This window comes from Malaclemys terrapin, chromosome 6 (genome assembly GCF_027887155.1).
Source record: "Malaclemys terrapin pileata isolate rMalTer1 chromosome 6, rMalTer1.hap1, whole genome shotgun sequence".
NCBI classification, from domain to species: domain Eukaryota; kingdom Metazoa; phylum Chordata; order Testudines; family Emydidae; genus Malaclemys; species Malaclemys terrapin.
The window spans coordinates 39,981,808-39,990,000 of NC_071510.1; the positions used below are offsets into that span (position 1 = coordinate 39,981,808).

Below are 8,193 nucleotides of genomic sequence, written 5' to 3' on the forward strand. Positions count from 1 at the left end.
ACTATAAAAAATAAAGCTCATTATTATTGGCTTCTGACCTAATGCGACATATTTATAGATTTTTGAAGCAGTAATAAGCAGAGCAAATACACATAGGTTTGTTTTTCATATGGTGAAGAGGAAAAACTCTAAGTACACTCCAGATTGATATTGACTACTTAAACAGTGCATCAGCTGGTTCCAGGATGGTTTTGATGTTCTTTCAGGAGCTCTAATGCTATTAAACCATTTGTTTATATGGCTCCTGTACTACTACATTGTTTTTATGCCAAATCTTTGACAGCACTTACACCAGAGGATATGCATATCACCAGATCTGAGAGGAAACATCAACAAGCCTTACTTTAAGTGCTAACAAATTTTATTCCACAGTGACATTGGATAAACTTTCTTTTTATTCACTCTTGGACATGGAAAATCTTGACAAGAGACAAAAAACTTTGGCTGGTTATACAAATTAAAAACAGAAGGTTTGACTATGCATGAATAAATTAATAGCTATAGCCCCTTTCACAGCTAGAAAGTTATTACCTTAACAGCCTGATCCAAAGCACACTGATTTCAATGGAAAGACTCGCATTGGCTTCAATGGGGTTTGGCTCAGACCCTAAAAAATGCAACGAACAGAATTTTGAGACAAATTTTTAGCCTCCTTGCAACTTTGGCTAGGAAAACTGGCTTGGCATGAAAATGGTCAGATTTACTCCGAAGGAAAATGACTTTTTTCCTGTTCTCTCTAACATTACTTTTAAAAGTTACCCCAATTAAAACTAATGACTGTCCACATTTTCTTTGGGTCCCTGATAAGTTATTACTGCCCCTTCAAACTTTCTAAAAAGAAACCTCTCTTTTTGAAAACTAATGTGTTAACTACAATTGGGGGTGGGGAGGGAAGCTTGTAGTTAAGCAAAGTTATTGTATCTAATTATAATGGGAGGGTGTACACAAGTATAACAAAATATCAAATGTTAGGAGAGTGTGGCATTTTGTGGACTCATTCCAGTAGCCAGAGAGTTCTCATTAAACCCAACTCAGCAAGAGAAAAAACTGAATGTCACTCCCTATACCTCTCATTCCAGAGAGCCAAAGTACTGAGGTTAAACCAGCTTGAAGGGAAACTGGCATGAGGTTCTCAGTAGAATTGTGAATACAATCCTGCCTCAAAGATTTGTTACAAAATAAAAAGAAAGCTGCAACATTCATTAAGAACTATCCATCTCATACAATGAGTAAGGCAGGTGTCCTGTAGAAAATATGGTCTATGATTCTGTAATACAAGATATAGCAAACTGTATATACACAATATGACAGAGTTAAGGGTGTGCTGATAAATGTCAGAATAGGAGTGGAGTACTTAACTTTGCAGATTTAATGTTCTTGTGTTGCAGGTTTTGGGGGGAGGGAGGGACTTGTATGGAAAAATCTCACACTGCACATTTAAAAAAATATATAGATATAGATATACACACACACACACCCCTGATGTTGGTAGGTGAGTAATGGGGGATAAAGAGGAATACTTACAATGACTCCAACTGTGCCATTTTTCCACACCATTTACTGCAAATTAAAACAATACTCTCAGCACATATGTTGGCTGCTCTCTCCCCTGCTTAGTATAAAATTAATAACACTAGCCTGATGATGAATAAATTACACTGCGGTCTGACCGTCTGTGGCATACATGTAAAGCGGATTGGAATTGGGAAATGTGCGGCCTACAGGAGGATGGTATGGTTCTTTGACTCACATTGGGAGGATGAATAGGGAAGGTAGAATGGAATTTCCAGTTCATATAGGGAGGGCAGATGGGGTAGTTCAAGCTTTCGGCCTCAGAGGGAATGGGGGAAGACTTCTGTTTCTGGATTGTAAAGTATGTGATGAAGATGAGATGTGTAGTCTCTTGACCATAGACAGAAGCTGGAATGGGGGAAGAGGGCCAAGTCTGTATAGGGAGAGTAAGAATTGAAGTGTTAGTACCCCAGCCCAAAATGAGCAGATATAACAGAAGACAGCCTGTGAGTGAGTCTATGGGCTATACAGTGGTGATTTGAGAAGCTATGCAGCTCATGTTCAAAATGTAAATAACCCGGTGTGAGTAGGTATAAAAGACTTTCTCTGTTTCATAGGTTCATGCTGGGCAAGGATTGAAGGACAGATTTAAAGTTGGTTTTGGAATATACAATATTTCATAAGTGCAGATTTATTATATTGTAAGTGATTGTTGGAACTGTGGTTGTATTTGAATATACATCTACCTTCCCTTAACTACTTATTTCTATACTTCTAAATGCCGTAACTGAATATTTTTTAGTTAAACTTTAGCTTCTTGGGCCTACATATGTTTAAACTTTGGTGCCAACTAGCCACTAAGGGTAACAAAGGTTTACACAGCTCCTTCTGTACTCAAAATATCTTAAAGCACTTTACAAAGTCATAAGTTAAAACACTGGCAGTACAGTGACTGCAGTAGGCAAATAAAACAACTATTATGCACTTAGTAGCAGCTCCCAATCCTGCAACATGCTCAGCACTTTGTGGGAGCTGTGCAGCACTCCTATCTCTCACTGAAACAAAAAAGTTGAAGGACTCAGTGCCTTGAAGGAGCTGATCAAGCACTAAAAGAGGGAATGTTGCCGAACACACCAGGTTCTTCCCTGAATTCTTTGAGCAATGCCAAGAGACTTAACATCCATTGCTTTTTGTATGATGCATAACCAGAGAGTGGATATTAATGTAATGGAGCTGCATGAGATAATGAGCTATTAGTACTATATAAACAAACTCTAAACAAACCACCAAAAAGGTACTTTTAGAACTTCTGGTCAATTCTGCTGGTGTCAAAAAAATCAGATGCGTTGGTTAATTTATTTGGGTATTAGATACGAGAAAAACATAATTCATACATTTCACACAATTTTAATCACATGCTTAAGTCCCATTTACTTCAATGAGACTTAAGTGCAGGCTTAAATACTTTGCTATAACAAAGTCACAGACATAATCCTGCATCAACAAGAAACCAATGGCAAAAATCCCATTGGCTTCAACAGATGAAGGATCATTTCCCAAACTTGTTGATTCTCCACTTATGTAATGAGGGGGCATGGTAGAAAAATGTGGGATGGGAATTAGAGTAAAGAAAAATGTTTCTAAATGCTTTATGCTTAGTAACTACTTGCCATGTATGAGCTTTTTCTGGGGTTTTTTAATTATAAAAGCAGATTTGGAAAACAATGTTTCTCTATTCAGACCTTTTCCATTAGCTGTAGACAGTTCTTCCTGAATTATATTTTTCAGGTGCCTATGACACAAAGAATTATGGACCAAAAACCCCATGAAAGTTGAACGTATTGAGGAAGAATATGTTTGAAAAATGCTGAAAATGCCAAAGCAGCCACTATGGCTACCATGTCAGCAGTACATGTATTTTGTGCTCTGAAAATTTCTGTCTAGGTCACAAACTAAAGTTCTTAAAGAAGTATTCTTCAGAATTCTTTTACCATTATGTTAAACTCAAATTCTCTCAACAGCCAATATTCTTTAAATTAAGTTTAAGAGAAAAAAAAACCCTCAAATTCTGCTTTGAATTGAGTCCTTCCTGCATTATTGAAGATCAGCATAAAACATTTACAGAAACATTTAGTTTGTTTTGTCTCTGAAAAGGAGAACTCTGTTTCTTCACCTCCAGCAACATCCTTTTAAAAGTGACATGAGCCAACCACTACTGACATTTTCTTTAGGAGACCTAATGCGACATATTTATAGATTTTTGAAGCAGTAATAAGCAGAGCAAATACACATAGGTTTGTTTTTCATATGGTGAAGAGGAAAAACTCTAAGTACACTCCAGATTGATATTGACTACTTAAACAGTGCATCAGCTGGTTCCAGGAAGCACTGCTGTTTTAGGTAAACCACCCAGTGATACTCCAAGATAGGTCTGCTATATTTATGAGACTGTTTCCTGTTTCAGGACGTTATTCAGCAAATTTAAAGTCTTAAATCCATATATCACAATTGCCTTAGTCCGTCTCAACTCTTCCAAACACTGAAATAACTAATCAACACAGATTCACACCATAACCCCATCCTATGAAGATTTATGCATATGCTTAATTTTAAGCATGTGTGTAGTCTCACTGAGTTTCAGTTTAAGTTAAGTCTGCAGCATCAGGACGTAATTCATGTAAAAGCCTTGACTTCTCCAACCCCTGAAATTTAACAAAAATTGTTATAGACTTATACGAAGTTTGTAAAGTTCGGAGATATATGTAGATTAGACTGTAGTGGCATTCTTTTCAAAGAGGACATAATATTTTAGGACCAGACCTCCACGCATATATCAAATCTTACTGCAATTATCATCAGGCTACCAGCCCTATAATCTATGCATGGATTCATTAAGGTGTGGGTATATAATTAGTATACATTCTCTTGTTCACGAGAGTATTTTCTCAGTACACATTGAAATTATTTCAGATTTATATTAAGCCAAATAAATCATTATTACCTCACTTGTGATTCCCCTACTTAGATTGTTTAATAGAGATTTTCTATGTAAACCAATCTTCTATATAGTGTTACATTTTAATGAAGATGTCTGTCCTTTTACCAGACTGCTACAGCAAAGGTTGAGATTAGGGAAGATAATTTTCTGCTGTGATTACAAAACTGTGAAGTAAAGAGCTAATTGTTGCTCTCTCCATGTTAGTATGTTTCAATTACCAGAAGGCAAAATTCTGGAAAACACAAATCCTTAAATACCTTGAGGTTTACAATGACCTAGCAGCACTATAGTGTTTGAGGCACTTAGGGCCTCAATATGAAGGGGTTTGTGCTTGTTTTGTTGGAAGTAGCAGTACAAATTGTAACTTGTGTAAGAGTGTTAATGGAGTATTATTCTTGTTCCAGAGCATTGATTTTACTGTCTGACACGGAACAAGGTAGCTAACCATCTAAACAACTTCCTAGAACCAGGTTACAATCCACCCCGTCAACCACAAGGCAACAGCAGAGACGGATTAGCACCTGCAAGGATAGCAAATAAACAAACCTGCCTTTGTAACTGAAACAGCGGAACAATTTGTACATTTTCCATCTCCCTTCCCCCGGTTAACCAGCGCAGGGTTCAGTATCAGTCTGAAAGGCGTGGGGTGGGGAGAAAGGCTTTGCAGCATTTGATGTCGTTACACCACCACCCCACTTGTTCAATCCGGATCCACAGCTAGCAGTGAAAGGAGTTGGACGGAGCCTCCCCGGCGACATACAGGGGCCCATGCAACCCCGCTGTTGCACGCCGCCACCCTCTTCCCCACCAGCAGCCACCCCAGCTCCCTCCCACTGACACCATCCCTCTTCTTCACCCCGGGTGCCAGCCCCCTTCGGTGCCCGGACAGCCCCTTACTGCCCAGCCCCCGGGAGCGGCGGTGCCCGCACAGTTCTCCCGCTGTCACCCGCCCCTAGCCAGGCTGCTGCCTACGAGTCCCTCCCGGCTGGCAGCCGGCAGGACCCGGCCTGGGAAGGGGCGGAGGAGCCCGAGTCCCTGAAGGAGCAGCTGTCACAGCCCCGCACCGCACCGCACCGCCCCCGGAGGGAGCAGCCAGGCCGGTCCGCAGGGGGCGAGCCGCGCGCACTTGCCTCTGGCCCGGGGGCTCCGCGCTCCAGTCCAGTTGCACCCCCGCGGTGAGTTCCGGGGCTGTCGGAGCGCTCAGCGCGCCCAGCCGTGGCAAGCTGCAGCCTCCGGCTCGGCTCTGCCGCCCTCTCTCTCCGGGCTGGACTTCAGCCCGCCGGCCCGGGCTTCAGCCCGCCGGCCCGGCGCGGAGAGGTCGGTCCCGTCCCTGGGCAGCGGTAAGATCCCGCCGTCCTCCTGCTCCTGCTCCTGCTCCTGGCAGGCTGGGTGAAGTTACGCACCGAGTCAGCCCGGCCTCCCTCCCCTCCAGCCCTGGTGCTCTGCGCGCCTCCCAGACACAGGGCTGCGCCGCCGGCTGAGGCCCCGCCCGGCAGCAGCCCAGGCTCTTCCCCTTCCTCCTCCCCCGCCCGACTCGCACTGAGCGCCGGGCTTCATCTCCTCCCCACTTACCCTTCGCCAGCCCTCAGGGGGAGTGGGGCTGCTTGGCGGCTGCCGGGCTGCGCGAGGAGGGGCAGGGTGCCCCTGGCCAGGCCACAGTTGCACGCCTGCACCCGGGGGGGGGAGAAGGTTCTGCAAGGTTCCCGCACTTGTGGCCTGGAAGGAATGTTTGGGGGAGAGGGGGGCACGTTGCTGGGAGAAGATACACGCAGCAGGTGCGTAACTTCACAGCGCCAGGATGGCAGGTGTTTAACACAAACCTCTCCTCCCTGCATCACGCAGCTGATGTAGAATATGGCACCCTCTCCAGGCGCTTTGTTGTCTCCACCTCCTCTTATGCTTAGATTGTAAGCTCTTTGGGGGCAGGGAATTGTCTTTTCCTTCTGTGTTTGTACAGCTGCTAGCACAAATAGAGGACTCTAGATGTTCCTGTTGTACAAATATTAATAATAAATATAATTTTAAATGCAATAGGATATTTCATGTACTATATGTTAGGCCCTTATGGTCTGTTCATATTACAGTATGATCTAGTGTAGTGGTACGGAAACTCTTCTAGTCACACCCCCACCCTCACCCCCATTGTGCCCCATTGCCACCCTTGCAGCTGCGCTGCTGCGGGTGATGGTGCTACCTTCAGAACTGGGTGGCTAGAGAGCAGCGGCAGCTGTGTGAACCGTTCATGTTGCTTGTGGCATGGCAGGACTATTTTTTTTAATCCTGCTCTCCTCCTGCCCTACAATACTCATTCTATTTTTATTCCACTCCTGCTATTATGGCAGGGGGTCATGTGGGACCTGCAGGATCCCAGTTTCTTTATGCCCCAGTGAGAGAAGCTCTTATGTCCCCCCAGGGGGTACACCCTCCCACCCCAATTTGCACACTACTGATTTAGTGGATTGACCATGGGACTGGAATCCAGGAACTCCCTGAGACAATAACTTATATTAATGGCTTTGGGGAAGCCCTTTAAACTCTCTGTTCACCCATTAGAGCTAGCAATGCAAAGAATTGAGGTTTAATTAATGTTTGTGCAGTGCTTTGGTGTGCAAACCATTATGGAAGTGCAACATTATAAAAATGCTCACATACAGTAATACAAATAGTAAATAATTATTAGTTTATTTTTAGAAGGAAGAACTATACTTCTTCCCATGATTTCATGACCTGTCTGTAAAACCAGATTAAAACTCTATACTTGTGTGAATGTTTGCTGTATGGGTATGTTCCCAAACTCAGAGAAGTTCAGGAGCCATTTTAGATTTCTTTCATTCCCAAATCAAGGGAATGTCTCTCAAAACTAAAAGCATATGTATATTCTGAGGTGATACCTTCAAAGAAAGCTACTTTTTGGGGAGAAGTGTATTCAGCAAAGAGGTACACCCTGAAGCATAACTAGCTCACAGCAAAGTCATTCAGGTGAGCCCTATCCACTCTTACAAGGCTCAAATTCCATCCATGAACTTCTCCACCACATCCTTCACCTATCTCAAATGATTCTGCCATACCACATAGGGGTATCCATTTGTGGGACAGAGGAGGCAAAAAGGCAATGCCCAGAATGATGCATGTATGAAGGAAGTTAAAGAAACCAGGTATGAAGATTTCCTGTTAAATAGGATGGGCGGGGTGGGAGGAGCTTGCACCAACCAGTGCGGTGATCAAGGAAACATCTGGATTCCTTAGAGGGCTCAGCTTATCACCATAAAATGAGCTATTATGTCATGTCACTGGAGCATGAACAATGAATGCTACATTACCCTTTGAGTGTAAGCAACCATAATTCAAGAAGCTCTAGATGGAAGATCCCTCTCGGGAGGTCTGGGCCCATTTTTATTCCTTGTTGAATGGACTCATACTCAGACCGCACAAACTAGATAATGTTATCTCAGTATTTACTACTGTAAATTAGTGACATCAGATATGCTGACTCATGCATGAGGAATTACAGAAAGTGCAAAGGGAACTATACAAAATATGTTTGTGTGGAAGACCTTGTATCATTTCAAAGTCCTGCTTTCATTTCTGGTTGTTCCTTTCATTGGGGTCTTTATCTTCAGTAATGCTCACAGTGACAGGCAAGAGAGAGAAGTTGCAGCCTAGGTTTATCCAGTGGACTAGTT

General features: G+C 43.0%; 1 protein-coding gene across 2 annotated transcripts in view; it reads right to left on the minus strand.

The window, feature by feature from the left end:
• PIP5K1B (phosphatidylinositol-4-phosphate 5-kinase type 1 beta) overlaps positions 1 to 6,146 on the minus strand; it is a 170,238-nt gene extending 164,092 nt beyond the window's left edge. The window contains exon 1 of one of the 2 annotated variants that reach the window (XM_054032396.1): positions 6,083 to 6,146. The gene's annotated coding sequence lies outside the window, so the exon portion shown is untranslated. The remainder of the gene's footprint in view (positions 1 to 6,082) is intronic. The other variant, XM_054032394.1, reaches the window with a different exon arrangement.
• Between the last annotated feature and the right edge of the window lie 2,047 nt (positions 6,147 to 8,193).